At 45.8% G+C, this 21,347-nt stretch overlaps 1 protein-coding gene across 5 annotated transcripts in view; it reads left to right on the top strand.

Annotated features, from left to right (window-relative positions):
- The window catches only part of RXRA (retinoid X receptor alpha), a 168,238-nt gene that overhangs the window by 96,494 nt on the left and 50,397 nt on the right, over window positions 1-21,347 (top strand). The window lies entirely within an intron of this gene.

Raw genomic sequence — 21,347 nt, 5'->3', positions numbered from 1 at the left:
CGCCGGTCACTCCACAGTCTAATGTAACCGCTGCTGCCGGTCACTCCAAAGACTAGTGTAACCGCTGCCGGTCAGTTCATAGTCTAGTGTAACCGCTGCCGCCGGTCACTCCACAGTCTAGTGTAACCGCTGCCGGTCAGTTCATAGTCTAGTGTAACCGGTGCCGCCGGTCACTCCACAGTCTAGTGAAATCGCTGCCGGTCAGTTCATAGTCTAGTGTAACCACTGCCGCCGGTCACTCCACAGTCTAGTGTAACCGCTGCCGCCGGTCAGTTCATAGTCTAGTGTAACCGCTGCCGCCGGTCACTCCACAGTCTAGTTTGACCGCTGCCGGTCAGTTCATAGTTTAGTGTAAACTCTTACTATATTTTACATGTAATATAGATTTTTTTATTTGGCGGCCAAAAAACATAATCTGGCTCCCATTTTTTTTGAGCCTAGTAGTTCCATAGCTGCTGGAAAGCCACCGCGGTTGAGCTGTGCAGAGCAAAGTATCGGAGATCTGTTCACGCAGAGACATGCAGAACAGCAGGAATGTGCTGCGTGTGCAGGTGGGAGCTGTATACTGGACGTCCCTCTGCCGACATAAATCAGACTCTTGAGAAGTGGTGATGTAAAGGAGCAGAAGGAACTTGAGGCTTTGATCTTGGGACTGTTTAAGACACACAGACAAGCACATGCACGCTGCTCACTCCACTGGCTCACTTTCCATCTCTTTCGCTGTCGTGTTTTGGAAACTTCCGAAACAAAAGTAGAAGTTGAAATCTGTCAATACAGCATCGGGCTCAGAGGTCGCTCGTCCTCGTCACTTTTAGACATCATCATCATCGTCATTATTATTATTATTATTGTACAAGTCAATTCAGATTATCAATGGGAACTGAATATGTTCAACGCTCCGACTTAATCATCTATTTTATGATAAAGGTTTTGTGCCTATAGGTCCTGGGTCCAGTAAGAACAGAAGCCAATGTGGACAGAGAAAGATTTCCATTAGTCAAGGGGATTTGAAATTCTAGTCCTATAACCCAAGCACTGATCACATTAACAGGAGAATTGAAAAGATAACCCCTAACAATGGCCTCCGCCTCCTCCCCCCCCCCCAAACAAAGGAATGATTATCAAATAAATTAAAATCCCCCAGATTCAGCAGATTTTATTGACCAGCGGACACCAGCAGCAACATTCACCTCCCCAAGAGAGAAAAAGTGCTGCATGTTATTCCTGAGTATTAATACTTCTCATGGATTCCAGGGGTTAAAGGGGCTGTCCAGGATTACAGAAATATTTCTGCTTTCTTCCAAAAACAGCACCACAGCTGTCCACAGGTTGTGTGTGGTATTGCAGCTCAGTCCCATTCGCTTCTTTGGAGCAGAGCTGCAATACCACACACCGACCATGGACAGTTGTGGTGCTGTTAATGGGAGAAAGCAGCCTTGTATTTCTAGTCCTGGACAATTCCTTTTTATTTTTTACTTATTGTTTTATTGAATTTTGACAGCATTGAAATCCGTAAACTAAAAAAGTATACGTAGAAGGGCCTGTTCACATCAGCGTTTTGATTCCGTTCATCGGATCCATTCAACCTTTCCAGATACCTGGCATCCCCAATAACAGTTACCGGGAACGGCCTCGGCTAAGCGGGCTGGGGTAAGATACCTTGATGTTGGGTGTTTAGTACAGGAGGACCAAGTTTATGCCCATTGCTCTTCTGGCAGCTCCGCTCCCAGGTCCTCCCGCCACCTGCGGACATACGGGAGATGGTGACTAAATGAACTTTGGGTAAGATTAGAGTAGGGGAGCGATATAGTACCCGGGTAGAAGGAGCTTGGTGACATTTCAGGAGGAGCAGGACTGTTTGATCTGCAGATACCGGACAATTCTCCACCCGGCAGGGAAACATTTTCTTGCAAAATAGGAAATGGCTTAATACCCGAGACAGCTAAAAAGTGATAAACTTTTGTGGGTCCCGCTGCGGACCAAGCCCGAAACGTGTGTGGCCAGGGGGGAAAAAATCTCATGGACAATCCCTTTAACTTCTTTACCATTCCTGTTATTATAATGTCAGTGACACTGACAAGGCCGGCGATCGAGCTCTGCTCTAGATCTTTCTTTTTCCTCCATGTAGATTATTGCTAATTGAAAGCACATTGTAGACTGCGGCTCGGGTCCAGGAGGACAGGAATCAGGGGCCAAGTCCTTCACTGGAAACAAGACCTTTTTTGCCTTGCGTTACAAATCCGTGTAAAAAAAAAAAAGGAAGGAAGAGACGACTTGTAATAAAGTTTATGGAGGGTCGGAGAACTTTGATTTATCAGCATTTGGTAGGAATGTAACTTTTAAAACTCTCTTCCTGCATATTAAAAGTTCCAGAACATCACTTGTAACGCTGCCCATAGATGTTGGATGGAAGTCTGCCACCAGACGTGTCCATCATCGGATACTGACGCGTCCAAACTTTTACAGTAGGCTGGGCCACGTCTCCCAAAGGGTGTCGTCTACTGAGGAATTGTAATTGTGCACTCAGAACCACCTTAATTTTTTAATGCAAATATGCCAGTAAATCGAGGGAATTGCATAAGTAAGTGCGCCCCCCCCCCCATTAAGTTTTTGCTCTATATCATTCAGTGTAGGCTCTGAGTATTCCCCTTGGCTAGGAGCTGCGTAACATAAATAAATGATGATGATGAGGGTGTTATTCCTACATAAGAGGATCTCACACAGAACGTTTTGTCTCCACGTGACTCATGGTATATATGAGGTTTGCAGAACGAAGCCTGAAATAGGAATGTTTAACTAACTGGGAGTGGGGGATCGGAAATTGGTATACTTGTGAACCTCCCTCCAGGACTATGCGGAGGGGAGTAAGGGGAGGGTGGGCGTCTCCTGGTATTAACTATCACTTCTGTCTCTTATACAACCCCCCGGTTCCCCCCGCCTTTCGCTTTCCATACATATTCATTGCAGCCTCGTCTATATGGGGTGATATACTGTAACCATAGCGCAGAGTAGTTCTTCTGCACAGAACGGATGAAGACCAAGCAGAGAAATCAGCAGATCTCCGGCTCGGTGCACATCACGAAAGCTCCCGACGTACACGCCAAACGTTTCCATAGGACTGCATTACCCCGACGGAGGCCAAAAGACTGTCCTTTTGGCCTCTGTTACCTGGTATATGTCGGTATATCTTGTGTTTGAGGATGAAATAATGTAGTAGACTACGCTTTTACATCCCGAGAGATCGCACAAAAGAAACGGTGTGCTGCGCGATATATGTTTTATGCGTCACAGGGACACATTTACCGTATATGTCAAGGGCTTTTCAATAGTCTTTCAGGACGTATACGTTAGACGGATACTTTTAGAGTCTGTGTTGACTGGATGTTTAATAGCGGCTTCCGTAATCCATAGACTATAATGGTATCTGTTTAACGTATATGTCATTGACCGGGTTGGACTTATACGTTTAACGTACACCATTAAAGTCTATGGTGACAGATCCGTCACAGTGTATGGTTAACGCATGCATCAGGATCTTTTTCCGCGTAACCGTTGCCAAAAACGTGATGCGCACAGAGCCTGATATAGTCACTTTTATAGATTCAGAGATTTTCCAGCAGATATAACCGTTGGTGATCGCCCACGCTGGGAAACGATGAATGGAAATCTATGGTTTTGAAGAATTACCTAAACGTGTTTATTTTGGCAAATATGTTTGGCGCCACCATTGTAAGTCAAGATTCAAAATGGCGCATGTTGCCTGCAAATATGGCGCAGGTCACATGCGTCCTTTTTTGTAATGTATTTCGTTTGATGAGTGTGTCCCTCTGTGTATGGCAGCTCGACGCTTTCATGCAGTTAACACCTTTGACCGCTTACAAAACCGACGTTTGTTTACAGAGAGTCAATTTATTATTACTTGTTAATGTTCGCTCTACACATGTGGGATCATCTGGACGTGCTGGCGGGTATTCTGCGTACTTGTGTACTCCACCTGATTACCATAGATTTATGTCTGAAGTGTTGTAGTCTATTAGGGCTATATTTACATCAGTTGTTTTTGTTGCGTTTTTTGGGGGGATTTTTTAAATTTTGGCAAAATTACGGCATATTTTTCAAAATCTAGGCAAAAAATGTGACTCGTGACGAGTCGTTTTTATCATGCAAGTTCTGGTTATGGCTCTGTACAACCTCTATTTTGCATGGGGCGGCAAGAATTACTTCTAGGCACGTGGCGTGCACCATTTGATGGTACGTAGAGTGGCTACATCTCCATTGTACTCTGCCATGTGCATGAGGCCTAAAAGCAGCTGCAAGCCGGAGCACCCTTACGGGCAGAACATATTAACTCCATGCAGATTTGGCGTTTGTCAGTTTTGAAGCCGGGACTCCACTGGTGCCAGGCAGCGGTGGACACCACTAATCACAGCTTTGTGCAGGTTGGTTTGGAGCAGCATCCACAAGGTGTAAAATCACTTTCTTGTTTTTGTTTCGGACCAGAACAGTCCCTTCTGCTACGGCTCTTGAGCTGATTGATGGCTGCGGATCAGGTCACTGACTGCAGGGAAAGGGGATATTTTCTTTGAGTGTGCAGACATGCGGGGTGCCATTGTAGGTGGCAGCGGAGGAGGATGTGACAAGGAGAAGGAGGACTGGACAGACCAGCAATACAGGATGGTGCAGCTATTCCACTCCCAACGACACTTTAACTCCATAAATCAGAAAAGTGCTGACAAATTTAAGATTCGCAAAACTGTCTGTAATCCCAATCCACAGTTGTGTCTGTACATTCTGTAAATCTAACCCACTGCTGTGGAAAGACGGCTGTCAGAGCCGGATACGGTTACAAGTTACGTGATTGAGTTTGAAGCCATTTTCTCTTCACTTGGGCATTAGAGCTGGTGATACCACCCACCCAGAGATAATAGAGGGGGGTCCTTTGTTCAGGATCTTTATCTCCTGGTCAGAGTGGAGAGCGGTTACATAGAACATCTCCGGAGGACTTGTACTGTCCTGTATTACACAGACAACACATTGATTTAAATGGACACTGTGTAATGCTTCATTTCCCCTGTGGTGGCGCTGCAGGGATATTGTACCCTTGTTGCCAAGTTCCTCTATCGATCACAGATGATTGCTGGGGTTCCCAGCAGGGGAACACTTTGCGATCAGCTTATTGTCAAGGGACGCTTCTAGCAGGTAGGGATTGTTCAAAGTGGGGAACCCCTTTAAGTTGTCATCCTCTGCCAAGTTGTTGTAAAATCTCTCGGTTTCACAAATTTGGGTGACAACTGGCATCTCTTGTCCGTGTCCACAGTAGTTGTCTCCCTGCTTTCCAGGACTCTGGAATATTGAATCTACCTAATATCTCTGCATAGAAAGACACATCTGCCATCCAGGAGGCTGGTAAAGCTGGGTGACCACTCCTATGGCAGCTATATTGAATTCTCTGTTTCTGGAAAGCTTGGTGACTATTTATATTGGTGCCCGTACTCTTTCCACAGAAGTTATCAGCCGGCTTTCCTCTTCCCAGTTATACTTTGCCACAGCTCCCGTTCCTATATTGCTGCATAACTAGAAAGAATTGAGGCGGACCACCCCTGTGAGCGGTCATACTGATTGTCAGCAGATCCGGTAACTTCCACACCGTGGTGGCACTACAGCGCCCAGCATCTGTTGTAAGGCTTACTTTGCCGTGGCCTGCTGTGTCACCTTTAGTGGTACAACCTTTATAGAGCTCCGGGTCCATGGCCTCGTCCTGCATCGCCGCAGACATCTTGTGTTATTCTCATCTACCCAGTGCCGTCCTTCCTCCCCCCATTGCTGCATAGTCATCTGCTTGTCATTAGCACTGAGGGTCCAGGGTCTCGGTTACGTTCTCCATCCTCACAGATGAGTTGATGGTTTTATTGATTAGATGCAGCCATTCCTCCTCCTCCTTCCTATGTGTTACATTCTTCAGATATGTTCTATTGAATCACTGAACATTGTGCCCTGGACAGGATTGCACAACCAGCCCAAGAATGTGGTGAAGGGATTGTCATAGAATTTCCCCTTTTCCTTTCTTTGCTAAAGGTGTATATTTAGCTCCTTGGTCGCGGACTCTCACTTGCTGCACCAGTCTAGTGTCCGCTGATAAGACACACGGGAAGGTGCGAGCATGCTACACTATATATTTCTATATGTGTTCTTTAGATACTGGTTACATAGGCCGCCTTGATGAATGACGTATAGATGTAATATCCAGGACTTGCTATTGGCACCTAACGTTTTGGGTCGTTTCATTGATTTTCTTTTGGAAGTTCTTATTGCTGAGAAACTAAAGTCTGCCCCTGGCGTATGTCTTATGTGACACTTGGCTATTCAGACTCTCTATAGAAAACTGATTGCAGCTCCGCAGCCGTCCATGGTTTCTTTATAAATATTTTTTTATGTTGTTGTTTTTCTTATTGAAACGTATCAAAACCGCGGGAGACGGCATGCTGAGGTTTAAAAATCTAAGGTCAGATTCACACGAACGTGTCCGTCTTGAGCACGTAAAAAAAAGTTACGTTTTTTGTGGTGTTGCGGTTCCATGTGCCATCAGTGTTTTGTTCCGTGTGACATCCGTTTTTGATGTCCGTGTTTATGCACTTTTCTTTTTGTTTTCTGCATTTCTTTAGCAACTGGTGTGTGAATCACGAACCGCACATGGAAGACGCCCGTGTTCTGTCCGTGATTTTCACGCACCTGATAACTTCAATGGGTGCGTGATCCACAAAAACGCACCCAAATAGTACATGCGGTGAGCTTCACGCAATGGACACCGCTGCGTGAAAAATTACGCCTGTCTGAATAGCCCATTGAGTTGCATAGGTCCGTGTGCTGTCCGTTATTTTTACACCCAGCACACGGACGTGTATAATGTTCGTGTGAATCAGGCCTTAGGCTGGGTTCACATGTCATGGTCAAAATGCGTTTGTGTTTGTTTTTTTACTGCAAACTGTTGCAAAACCGTGCAATTTTCCAAAAACTTTTGGCAAAATGGCCCAGTTTTGCGGCGGTTTGTGGCAAAAAAACGTATTTTGACCATGACCGGTGAACTCAGCCTAAAGGGGAAGTTATGAACCGCTTTACACCAGTTTTCTGGCGTTAAAAAGTCGTATATTTTTATGGCGCACACCGTATTTGCAAAATAATTTGACTTTTTGCAGTTTTATGCTTTAAAAAAAAAAAAGTGAGCGAGGATTAGCAGGAGGGGCGGAATTGTGTGACACCCACATGTAACAATAAAATGGTGACTCCCTGCCCAACTGCAACACGACCGCCAGTAAAAACAAGAGACTTCTAGCCCATATGGGCGCAGTTACAGAGGTCGTTTTTCTCGTGGTTTTGCTATGATTCTCGTATTGACCACAAAAAAAGCAGCAATATTGGACAATATGAGGTTAAAGATGAACCTGTCTATTAGTAAATCTCTCCTTGTGAAATATTTTTGTATTGTGTCTTTTGCATTCAAACATTCAGACAAATATTTCTGGATTCCGCTAAAGTTCACAATAAGTAAATGTAACCCAAAATATTTAAGGTCCCCAAATAAACCACAAAAATCCTTCATCTTCAGCATTGGGATCCTGCTGAGATTCACTTGTATCTGACATAGCCTTTATTATACGGACAGCAGAACCATTCCATCCATCTCTGTGTTCCCTGGCGTTAATACAAGCAGCTCTGCTACATAATACATAGCAGAGATTAGTCACTGACGGTATATGGAGGTGAGCTGACACGGGGACCTTTAAGAGCAGGCGGCAGGAGCTTAGTATTAGCACTGGTGGCAGCTGCGTTTGCCTTTTCGCTGGCTGATTGCTGTTGTGGCAGTGAAAGGGTTAGATGGGTGCTGTTGCGTGGTGGTGGCAGCGATGGGGTCCTGGGTGCTGTGTTGTGGTGGCAGCGATGGGGTCCTGGGTGCTGTGGTGGCGGTCCTTGTGTTTGCAGGGGGCAGATGTTTGGAGTGTGGGAGGTCCTTGGCTGGGCTTGGCTGGGAACTTATCTGATTTCTCTTGTCACATCTCCTACAGGAAACCTGCACACACTATATAGACATCAGCTGTTGTGTTTAACCCCTGCCTGCGCTGCTGGAATTCACCCCGGGTCAGATAGCAGCTAATACCCACAGGCAGCTCTTCTCGCCCTAACTGGGAGCTGTGGTTCAGATCTCCGGAGCTGCACCTCTGGGTGACCCTGGGTAAGTCCTGTCACCTATCAGTTTGATGATCACAGAGCTCGGCCAGGATCCAGCTGCCCATAGACTTTACATTATTATATGAAATTGTTTTAGAAGACATTGGACAGAACTGTTCAGCTGTGCGTCAGCACCTTTCAGTAGTTCTCGGGCTCCCTGGGGTGTCGGGGGAACACATTACATTTTATAGGGTTCTGTAGGCCGAACGTCCTGGGGTCCTTCATCTGTCTATGCCCACCTGACCGTGCTAGGAAATAATGAGTTTAACCTTTAGTAGCAGAGCAAGGACCCCCCCCCCCTACCTTGCACAATATTAGATAGCCTGTAGTTTACGGTCCTTCACAGGTCCGAGCATGCTGAGACTTATAGTTCCACAGGAGACGGGGAAACCGAGGCAGCGGTTCTCATCTCACATTGTTGTTACTTCCTAAATGTATCCTGGTCGCCGGCAGGTGTAAAGATCTGGTAAGGTACAGACATTGTTACCACGTCCTGGGAAGATCCCCGCAACAATGTATCCAGGAGCAGCTTCCTGACAAGCGGTCAGGGGGTTTGTCACAATGTATCACTTCTAAACCGATTAGACATTTCCATTTTGTGTCATTGATTTTAGTTGTCGTACAGATAACACGCTGCACCAGTAATGAACGGAAATCTGAGACTTGTAGTTCATCCACAGGCTTTACTATGAATCACGCCGCTATGTTTCGTGCTGTTGGATGTTGAGTGATTCCGGAAGGTTTTATTGATGTCGAATTTCTCATAATAAAAGTCTATTGTAAAAACTGCTAATACCGGATCTCGAATTGCGTAAATTAACTGGCGTACGTGCGCCAAATTTATTATGCGTTTAGACTTTCTTTACACTTTTCTGAAAATTTGCTGAAAGGAGTTGTAAATGCACCAGATTTATTAATGGCGCGCACCATTGATGCAAAATATTGGTGTAAAGGTGAGGTGGTATAAGGAAGAGAAAAGGGGCGCCAAATTTATCAAACCGCGTACGCCACTGGGATTAATTTGGCGCAGTTTCTACCTGTCTGATCTAGTTTTATCTTGTCGTTAAGGATAAACTTTGACATTTTTCCTCACTAGGGGAGAATTATTATTACTAAGAAATAAATCCGGAATTGTGGCGGTGGTGACAGTATTTTAGGCAGCAGACCTTGGCATCATGTGTGTGGATATCTTTACCCTCCGCCTGTATTTTTTGGTACGGGTTGCCGGGTCAAAGCTTTCACGTCTCCTTTATGGCGTTGTCATGGTAACGCACCACAAATGGATGTCACTATACCACTTGTTCTGCCCTTCTTGGTGATGTCATCCACAATAGAGTGCGACCTTTAGGAAACACATCCCTGTTCATATCCACTCAACACTTCCCTGAGGTAGAGAGGGGGAGGGGCGCAGGGTGACGAGAGGTTGCTGCCAGACCAGATGTGACGCACAGGGAAAGGCACCGAGCACTAAAGATCTATAGGACGTCACACTACTGATTTTGTGGTTCTTAAAGGGAACATGTTGGCTGTCTCCCTAACAATTGCAGTCCAAAGGAAATAATAACTTGATTCTCAGGTCACAAGGACGTAGTGATAAGCCCCAAGTGTCTCGTTGCTTAGAGAAAATCCTGATCTGTCTACTGCCAAACCTCTGTGTCCCTTCTCTGCCCTGAGTTAAGTGCAAATTCTACCTAGAGCTGAAGACCTTAGTAATCTGAGACAGACTGTTTGCTAGGGACCCCGCCGTAGTTGTCAGGCTGTGTATCCCTAGCAACCAGTCTGTCTTCCATCAATTCGTTGCAGAGCAGAAATCTGAATTGTGGCCGCGCTTGCAGTAGAGAAGGGGAAATGTGTAAATCTGTTCATTATTCTCAGTGGTCATTTATCTCTTAAAAGACATAATCTTGAATTTTCCTCTAAGCACCGATAATGAACATCAAATGGATCGTCCACCTGATCAGGGCTTGGATACACTCGGCTTAGATAGAAATCTGTGGCGAGCGTGGCCGATGTTTCCTTCAGGATTTCCATGTTGGGATTTCTCTAACCGCACACCAGTGATCATTCGTTATCTATTCAGTCAGCGAGTTCATTTTAGACCCAGCACGAGAAGGCGGACGCTGCGAGCTAATGAGCGATCCCACAGCCGCCTGTTATTTCCCACACTGAGAAAAGTGACAAGCAATTGAAATGCGCTCCATAAATGAAATTTGCAGCATGTAAGATCCTATCCCGGGAATATGGCAGAAGAGGAGATGGTTTGTATGGGACAAATGGAATAGAACCTGCAAATATGGGGAGGAGACGTTTCCTTGTGTCCATACAATACTGTGAGCGATGACCTGATCATTATATTATCTATACGACTGATCCATCTAAAAACCAACCTAAACCCACGGTCTATCTCCTCTCCATGTGCAGTGCCGTGGAGTACAATCTATGGCTCTCTGTTATCAGCCATGTCCAGGTGGGCAGCTGACTGTAGTGTTTTTCAATGGGATCAAGTGTTGAAAACTCCTTGCACATCTCCAGTGCAGAGATATTTACATCCATATGTGTGACGGATATCGGCCGCTCCTCTTATTGCACCGCTCCTCTTTATAAACTAGGGTGAGCGGCCCTTTAAATGCTGGGCTCTACAAAGAGGTACGGCACGCTCCCCGTGACTCAATGTCCTTTCTTGGCTGCAGAGTTGAATGCAGGACATGGGCATCGCATATAAACCGCTTATTACACAATGTGCCGCATCCATAAAAGACGGAAAAAACGACACCGCACAATGAGAAAGTCATTATCCGAGTCGTGACAGTGTGAAATGTTACCGCGACACTCCTTAGACATGGGGAAGATTGTCTTAGGTAGGAGGCATATGATAAGCTCCCAGGTATGCTGCAACCTGTAGTACTACAACCCCCGGGCCACAGTCCACTGAACGAGCACCGTTTGCATCATACACCGGAAAACGCAGCATCCGCCCTATAAGTAGAATTCATTATCCGACGACGTTCAGTGAAACATATGGATGGATGTCATTGTGAGCCTTGGTTTTCTGTATATTTGCATTTATTAATATAAGCACCAGCTGTCCCTTTCTTTCCTGGGATATCATTAATAATGTTAGTGCGCCTCTAGTGGCTGTGTTGTGGTGCTGCAGGACGGAAAACTTGCTGTTTTTACCTATTGAGCAGTTAAACATGACCATAGATGAGGAATGATGAGTCCGTGGTACCAAGATGACCCGATCTTTATAGCACAGGTCACTTAAAGGCTAGATGATCAATCATGTAGTAAACCATTGGCATTGGGAAGGTGAATGCTCATTTGTGGGCAGCTGCATTGTCTGTTGGAGTCTGAAATACACCTCCTGTCTCATTAGAGGCCCATGCTGCTGTTCTGTCCCACCCCCATGCTTTATACTGCAGCACTTCTAACGTGTAATAGCAAAGGCTCAGCAGGAATTAGGAGCTTCTTTCTATTACAGCAGGGACAGGAAAATGATAAAAGTAGAACTATAAGAGACGTGCGAGAATAAAAAAGATCACAAGCTAACTAAGGGCGAGGACACACATTGTGGTGTCCCCTGCGTCCAAAAGCTACGGCCACGTGCACTGGGCGTGGATTATTAATTGTTGCTTAATGGCCGGATCGATTTTGCAGATGCCACAGTTTAACCCTTAAAACTATGTGGCCATTAACATTGATGATAGTCACGGGATTTTGTGGGTAAAACGGCGGTATTACCTGTAAAATCGTACGTACAGGTATTAACCATATAAATGTAATCCAACCCCGTATGCAGCCGTTATGTGTGTCCTGTAATGTGAGGATTTATCTGTGGTTATGGGGCTCCTTCTTGAAAAAGCTGACGGGGAAACGTGTGTCGGGGTTCTATGGGGGTCTTCTGTATATGTGGGGCACAATATGCAACAATCTGGTTGGTAACGGTCTATTTGTCTGTTATACTTTCATACATACTAGTGATGGTTATACATATTTATGACTTTGTACTACTGTTGTGTATATTGGGGTTCCCTGACCACCGCCACATGCTTTTTAATTGTGTATGTCTTATTTTTAGGTCTCGATGGCCAATTGATTTTTATACTTCCTCTTAATAAAATGGAATTTTTGTATGGTACATGCCTATACATGCGTTGATTGATAGGTATAACGAAACTCTGGTATTAGACAAAATTCCCACGAGCGTGACCGATAACCACGCGTAAATCTGTCCGTGTGCGTTGCATTTTGCATCAGTTGCGCTTTACGTGTGGGATGTGTTTTTCACGCACCCGCAAGCACTTTTTTTTTCTCAATGTAATGAAGCGTAAAACACGGACCGCACATGGATGTGCGTCCGTGTGCTGTCTTTGGTTTTCACGCACCCATTAACTTCAATGGGCGGCTAGGTGCATGAAAACGCAGCAATATAGGACATGCAAAGTGCTTTACGCAACGCACACTCGCTGCCTGTAAACTCACGCGTGTGAATAGCCCCAGTGAAATCAATGGGTTTGTGTTCTGTGCGTTGTTTCATTGTAGATCGCACGGACGAGATTCACACTTGTCTTAATGAGCCCTTACCTGTAAAATCGGGTGACCATTAACTAGAGTTGTAGTTCACGCCCGTATGGGGTGAGGAATCATCTGTGTTTATGGGGCTCCTTCTTGCTAAAAAGACTGAATCTTATATCTGTTATACGATTGTGACGTCCTCAGAGGTACAAGGATTTGGAGGTTTCCATCAGATTGTGTTTTTTGCGCTGCTGCTCATTGCACGTTTGACGGGGTGGATACTGGCAGTGTGTTACACGGTGTGGATACTGGCAGCGTGTTACAGGGGGTGGATACTGGCAGCGTGTTACAGGGGGTGGATACTGGCAGCGTGTTACAGGGGGTGGATACTGGCAGCGTGATACAGGGGGTGGATACTGGCAGCGTGTTACAGGGGGTGGATGCCGGCAGCGTGTTACAGGGGGTGGATGCCGGCAGCGTGTTACAGGGGGTGGATGCTGGCAGCGTGTTACAGGGGGTGGATGCTGGCAGCGTGTTACAGGGGGTGGATGCTGGCAGCGTGTTACAGGGGGTGGATGCTGGCAGCGTGTTACAGGGGGTGGATGCTGGCAGCGTGTTACAGGGGGTGGATGCTGGCAGCGTGTTACAGGGGGTGGATGCTGGCAGCGTGTTACAGGGGGTGGATACGGCCAGCGTGTTAAAGGGGGTGGATACTGGCAGTGTGATACAGAGGGTGGATACTGGCAGCGTGTTACACGGGGTGGATACTGGCAGTGTGATACAGAGGGTGGATACTGGCAGTGTGATACAGAGGGTGGATACTGGCAGTGTTTTACATGGGGTGGATACTGGCAGCGTGTTACACGGGGTGGATACTGGCAGTGTGATACAGAGGGTGGATACTGGCAGTGTTTTACACGGGGTGCATACTGGCAGCGTGTTACACGGGGTGGATACTGGCAGTGTGATACAGAGGGTGGATACTGGCAGCGTGATACAGAGGGTGGATACTGGCTGTGTGTTATAGGGGGTGGATGCTGGCAGCGTGTTACAGGGGGTGGATACTGGCAGCGTGTTACAGGGGGTGGATACTGGCAGCGTGTTACAGGGGGTGGATACTGGCAGCGTGATACAGGGGGTGGATACTGGCAGCGTGTTACAGGGGGTGGATGCCGGCAGCGTGTTACAGGGGGTGGATGCCGGCAGCGTGTTACAGGGGGTGGATGCCGGCAGCGTGTTACAGGGGGTGGATGCTGGCAGCGTGTTACAGGGGGTGGATGCTGGCAGCGTGTTACAGGGGGTGGATGCTGGCAGCGTGTTACAGGGGGTGGATGCTGGCAGCGTGATACAGGGGGTGGATGCTGGCAGCGGGTTACACGGGGTGGATGCTGGCAGCGGGTTACAGGGGGTGGATGCTGGCAGCGGGTTACAGGGGGTGGATGCTGGCGTGTTACTGGGGGTGGATGCTGGCAGCGGGTTACAGGGGGTGGATGCTGGCGTGTTACTGGGGGTAGATGCTGGCAGCGGGTTACAGGGGGTAGATGCTGGCAGCGGGTTACAGGGGGTAGATGCTGGCAGTGGGTTGCAGTAAATCTCAATGATAACCTTGCTGTGTGTTCTTATGGAAATGAACGCTCAAGTGATTCATAGCGGCCGTTCAGTGTGGATACTAAATATTTATGAGGGTCTCACTAGATGGTTACATTCCCGAAATATATATAGAAGTGGCGTCCACCTCTTGAAGCCTGTGCAGTAACCTTACATAATATTTAGTGTCTTGTGGTGTAATCTAATGGGCTGTCGGCATGTTATTCACCGAGTTTAGGTTTGTGCGGCCATAGTTTTTCCTGTTTTGCGCCTCATATCACCCTTGTAATGATCCTTATAAGCTCCTGTGTGCGACGTCTGTCGTGCGCTCCTATGGCTATCCCCAGGTCGCATACATATATTGACACCGCAGAAAAAGAGAAACTTGATCCAGCGCTGGGTTTAAAAGGAAGTAATATTCCAACTTTATACCAAATATATTAAAAAGTCCATATACAAAGGGTGGATTCATCAGATAGCAGGACATAGGATCGGTGAGCTGGAGGATTCCTGCCTCGTTTACTTCTATATATTGACACCGTCTGATATGACGTTTATATTGATCCAGCTGCCCGTGTAATGCACAGACCTCATCTCTAATCCTCAGACTTCTTGTTGTCTTATATTGTGTTTTTTTTGTGTGTTGTTGTCGTGGCCCCTCCCTCCTATGGACAGGGTGCTTAAGAAGGAGGAGCCTTGACAATGTTCCCTTTTGTAAGTCTTTCTCAAGTGTTAGTCTAGTCCTGGCCTTATATAGGCTCCATATGTTGACTTTCATCTGACAAGAAACATCAGGATTGATCTCCCAGCTGATCCCGGGCTCCTGAGCAGCAGAGGGCACACGGTTGGGCGTCTGTTACCAGTTCACAGCTTTATGGTGACAGTAACTGATATGTTTTCATGGAGAGACCGCACAGGGCTCTGCAGAAAGTTAGGGTTAGAAGGTCTAGGCCTCGGCTTGCCCCAGCTCTGTTTACCCAACAGCACAGGTCTCCGGCTTATTTATCACGACCCATAACTCCTCACCCCGGGATGATTTTCTAGAGACACATTCCCGGCTTTGAACTCTCCATTCCTCATTAAAGACTTGAGTCCCAGCAATGTATCACTGGTAACCAGATCTGGGGTCCCGCTGCTTACTGGTGAAGGGCCAGGGACTACTCTGTCATATTTACATGAAGGACCAATACAGGTGTTTAGGTTTTCAATATTTTGTCTTTTTCGGGATAATCTGGATTATCGGTGCACGCTGGCGGTTGTCGCTGCCTTCAGGACCGTAGTTTGCAGCACACGGCTCAACACGCGTTCCTATGAATTATATCTGTACAGGAACGAGACTAGTTCATTCCTACAGGCGTCTCAAAACCTTTAGCTTGTCTCCATGGAAACCCGTCCTCATTACATCGACAATAACGCTGACAATGATTGCAACTTCTTTGTGCTGCTGAGAGGAATCGCTTATTTCTTTTCCTCTTCAAGTTCAAACTTATAAATGCGTTAATGTTCCATGTGAGAAGTCAGGTGCCATTCTAGCTCTGGCACTAGTGGTCACCAAAAAGAGTGGCAAATCTACCTGGTTATAATACCCCTCTTCAGGAGTCTGGAAAAGCAGGGAGGCAACCACTATAGTCATCATTACAGATCTCACCCAACTTTCCCCAACCACTATAGTCATTACAGATCTCACCCAACCACTATAGTCATTACAGATCTCACCCAACCACTATAGTCATCATTACAGATCTCACCCAACTTTCCCAAACCACTATAGTCATTACAGATCTCACCCAACCACTATAGTCATCATTACAGATCTCACCCAACTTTCCCCAACCACTATAGTCATTACAGATCTCACCCAACCACTATAGTCATCATTACAGATCTCACCAAACTTTCTCCAACCACCATAGTCATCATTACAGATCTCACCCAACTTTCCACAACCACCATAGTCCTCATTACAGATCTCACCCAACTTTCTCCAACCACCATAGTCATCATTACAGATCTCACCCAACTTTCTCCAACCACCATAGTCCTCATTACAGATCTCACCCAACTTTCTCCAACCACCATAGTCATCATTACAGATCTCACCCAACTTTCTCCAACCACTATAGTCATCATTACAGATCTCACCCAACTTTCTCCAACCACCATAGTCCTCATTACAGATCTCACCCAACTTTCTCCAACCACCATAGTCCTCATTACAGATCTCACCAAACTTTCTCCAACCACCATAGTCATCATTACAGATCTCACCCAACTTTCTCCAACCACCATAGTCATCATTACAGATCTCACCCAACTTTCTCCAACCACCATAGTCATCATTACAGATCTCACCCAACTTTCTCCAACCACTATAGTCATCATTACAGATCTCACCCAACTTTCTCCAACCACCATAGTCATCATTACAGATCTCACCCAACTTTCTCCAACCACCATAGTCCTCATTACAGATCTCACCCAACTTTCTCCAACCACCATAGTCCTCATTACAGATCTCACCCAACTTTCCCGGACTCCTTTTTAGAAAATCTGAAGAATTGTGCAACAATTTGGGATTGAGATGTGTGTACTGTGTAACTAGACAGATATCCAGTTCAGGGAAAGCTGGATGGATAGAGGCCGCGCAATTGTCTTATCGATACTAAATATATAATTTGACAGAAGAGAACGGACTCAAGGACTTAGTACATGGTGCCTTATGCAGTCATCAGCAAACTGTGAAACTACAAGTACCAGCATATCAAGAAAGCTGCAAGTGGGACTGGCGAGGCACTGGATTTCTGCAAGCTCGGATAACTCTTGAGTGGCAAGTCAGGAGTTTCTATATGTTCTGCTGGAGAAGAGGGTTTTATGTATTAAACCAGCTGTGCAGGAGGATTGTCCACATCCGTCTGATATCTGAGCCACTAGAACAAATTGACCGGCAGCCGTAGAGTTACCCTCATTCTCATGCACATAAAGATTTTGCTGGACATGCGGACACGGAAAGACATTTTTGTATCACATTTCAGAATCAAAGGACCCCATTGACTTACAATGGGGTCTACCAAGGTGTCCGTCTGTTTGACAGGAAATGTAGTGCTGCGTGCAACGTAGTTTTTCAGCAAATTTGACACTGTCTGCAGCGGAAGCTCTGATGCAAATGTGAACATAGACTAAGAATGGTTTCCGAACCTCCTGACCTCTAGCTCCCCTGGCAGAGTTTACCAATGATATCACAAATAGGCCAATGGGCGGTTCCAGTCTTAAAACATCTGAGGCCGAGCTCCAAGTGATGTAGAAAGTGTCGCTGGACCGTTCTGCAAGATTTCATTATCAATTAACTTCCTGCACACAACTGGAATCCCGTCCAGCTCCATGTGGCCAAAAATATTTCACCAGGGAAAGTTGTGTCAGGAAGATTGTGCTCAGCTACTGGCGGGACATCCAAGAGCATTCTAAGCTGTGATCCCGGCTGACGAGAAGTGCGATTCCTGAAGACGGACGTTCTAGACAAACGCCAATTAGGGATGAGATAAGGAGGCTGGGACGTCTCCCTCGACCGCCTCTTGCAACACAGATAATTTCTTTATTTGAATTTGTGCATTGGCTGAGTAATAGCAAATACTGAGCCGCTGGGTTATGCAAACAAACAAAACCAAGCAAATAGAAGTTACAAAAATAATGGGAGATAAGCAAGGCCACACCGGAAAATGAATGGTGTCTCATCAGTCTGTCTACAATAGAAAAATGGCGCAAGTATACAGGAGACATGGAGTCCAGAGCAGCGCTCATATGAAACATACTGGGGGAGAGTTATCAAACTGGTGCGAGGTAAAGGTGGAACAGCCCATAGCAGCCAATCGGGTGGCAGATTTCATTAAAAAAAGGGCATTCGAAAAATGAGAATCTGGAATCTGGTTGGTTGTTACAGGTAACTTTCCTCTGTACTGGTTTTGATAAATCTCCCTGGTCTTCTGCTTACTCAGCAGTCACAGGGCACTCCGTCCAGCATCATCTTCATGTTCAGGTTTTTTTCACAAGCGTCAGTCATTGTCACATATCCGTGTTGTAAGTGTTGCCCACATTCACGCTTCCTGTTTTTTGCCCCTCTCTCACGTCATATCCCTTCCCTTATAAATCTGTGGTTAGTACTTGCTGATGACTAAATGTCACTACAATTAATTTAGCTGGAAAATGCAAGAATCTAAAACCTAGGCTACCCACATACAGCAATGCGGACGAAGGTTCAGTGGTTTACACCTTCCATACCCCCCCCCCTTATTGTCAGGCTTTATTAGTTTGGCCAAACATGCGTATTAATCCCTAAAGAGGGGTGGATGGCGGCCAAATTCTTCTGGCACCACATGGATTGTTGGCATATCCCTCTGAAAATTCACTGACAACATCTTAATATGCATTTCTAAATGATTGTGTCTGTGGCCAGCAATAAGTGATTGAATGATCTCTGGATATTGTAACCTACAAAGAAGGACTTGACTCAAAGCAGATCTGTCTCCCGGACTGCAGAGCACAAGACAGAAGTAGTCGATTAGGAAGCGAGGGCGAGTGGAGGACTGCAGGATCAGACTACACAGGGTTTGTTTGTAGTCTGTAACCATGGAGACACGTAGATCTGCATAGTCTTTTAGATCTTTTTTTATTTTAGACCACTAACAATGTCGCTTCATTTTTATTTTAGATGCATTGCAAAGTATTAGATGGTTGCAAAAGTATTTAATACTCATTAAGTTATAAAGCTGAAAATATTGTGTGTGAAAGATATAAAGACATTATTAATTAATCTTCATCTCAAGCAGCAGATAAGTATTTACACAGCGGAGCCACTCAAGACGGCAGACGTTACTGTGCGCTGAATAGCAAAGTCCGTGCTGGTTTTTGCTACAGTCGCAATAAGACGATGGTTTCAGTTGGTGCAAAATGTTTATTGATTGCAGGAAAGTTTTCGGTCTATGGAAGGGTTAACTGTTAATTATTATTTGTAATATATGTTCGTTACCACAGGGATGGTGCCGCTGATACGTCATGACACTGTCTTGATATGGATAGCACAGGGATCCCTGGACTGTGATGTGTGTGGGTTGCCCTCTGTACGTGTGGGAATGACGACTGAAGGGGGCACACGTCTGAGGATGTGGCAGGCTCCAAAGTTTAGAAAGTCAGATATTATTCAGATCAGCGCTGGCACAGTGATTCTGTAGAATAGACAACAGACATGAAAGTGAGAGCAGACGGAGGAGGCGGTGGGGGCTGACAGACTCTAAACTTCCCATCATTTGGAATAGATGGCAATGGGGAGTAAGGCGGGGGCTACACTTAGACTTTTTGTAGCGCTACTGATTGATTTTAACTCTTGAGTGACAGCTGCAATCCTCAAGATTACATACAACTCAATGTATTCATGTGGACTGTAGCTCAATAGTTAAAATCAATCATTAGCGCTACAAAAAGTCTCAGCCTGGCCCTGGCCTTAAAGAAAGGAGAAATGATGATCTCTCTTGAAGTGAAGATGAGACTATTAGATCAGTGTCCAATCCAGAATAATCGTAACAAATAACGCTGTCCAATGCTGTAATGTAGTACAATACCATATAGGCGGCTCTGGAGTCACAGGTCAGGGCACCTCGGTGGCATACAATGCAGCTGTGACTATAATGCTCGTGGGCTCGGCTTGCCTGCTTGTGGGCTCGGCTTGCCTGCTCGTGGGCTCGGCTTCCCTGCTCGTGGGCTCAGCTTCCCTGCTCGTGGGCTCTGGTTGCCTGCTCGAGGGCTCGGCTTGCCTGCTCGTGGGCTCGGCTTGCCTGCTCGTGGACTCTGCTTGCCTGCTCGTGGGCTCGGGTTGTCACAGTTGGATATTTTAACCTCTATTCTGGGTTTGTGCCGGTCAATGGTAAATCAGGGAAACATTATTCACTTCGTTACGAGGTAGAACTTTACCCCAACCATGTGTGATGCCGCCGTCCTCCCCTTATGACAGGCAGCAAATACTGTGTGGGGCAGATCATGGCTGCAGCGTTCATTATTAACGAGTCTCTGGCGTTAATGGCCTCATCATTTGTGTAACAACTTGTGGTGAGAACATCGTATATAATTAATAATGTTGTTTTTTTTTTACCATACGCTGCAAACATGGGAGGGAGAAGATCGCCCTATAGGATACCTATTGATAGACGAGATGACCGTTCTCATCGTCCTAAATCATTATTTATTATTTCTAACCGTAAACTTAGTATTTCATTTTTTTGCCATTTTCAAGATCTTTGCTTACTGTCCGTGAATGGGAACATTCTTGTTTACATCCAGAGGCTAAAAACCTAACTAGACTTAATACTTTACTCCGCTGAGGGTTTATTACAATTGTATCCAGTCTACAAAATGTATCTGCAGCAGCACAAATCTCCTGCGCTGAGTGTTTGCCACAATGATTGTCCAGACTGGGTACCAGTTGTTGCGTTCTTTGTTTAGAGGACATAAAGGATGTATGAAACCTTGCATTATTTCTCTTGCACTGATTGACTATACAAAATGTATTATACTCCAGAACTGTAGTCCCAATACAGCTTTTTGTTATTGGAAACCGTCAGTAAGCTTGTAGACAAATACACTCTCTAACTGCTGAATTCCTATAATGCAGGGGGGTAGTTACTGTACAGTTTCCTGTACATAGCATGGTGTAAACACATTTTTCAAAACGCAAAACACCAGAGCATGCATGCTCTGTGCTGAAACTGAACAAGCAGGAAATGCTTGAAGATTTTGGCTCTAGAGCTGCACTCACAATTCTGCAGCTACAGAATATAATACAGGATGTAAGTCAGGATCAGTAATGTAATGTATGTACACAGTGACTCCACCAGCAGAATAGTGAGTGCAGCTCTGGAGTATAATACAGGATATAACTCAGGATCAGTACAGGATAAGTAATGTAATGTATGTACACAGTGACTCCACCAGCAGAATAGTGAGTGCAGCTCTGGAGTATAATACAGGATGTAACTCAG

This window comes from Rhinoderma darwinii, chromosome 8 (assembly GCF_050947455.1).
Source record: "Rhinoderma darwinii isolate aRhiDar2 chromosome 8, aRhiDar2.hap1, whole genome shotgun sequence".
Taxonomy (NCBI): domain Eukaryota; kingdom Metazoa; phylum Chordata; class Amphibia; order Anura; family Rhinodermatidae; genus Rhinoderma; species Rhinoderma darwinii.
Note: the sequence above shows the minus strand (reverse complement) of the source record. Positions and strands in the feature narration are given on the sequence as shown.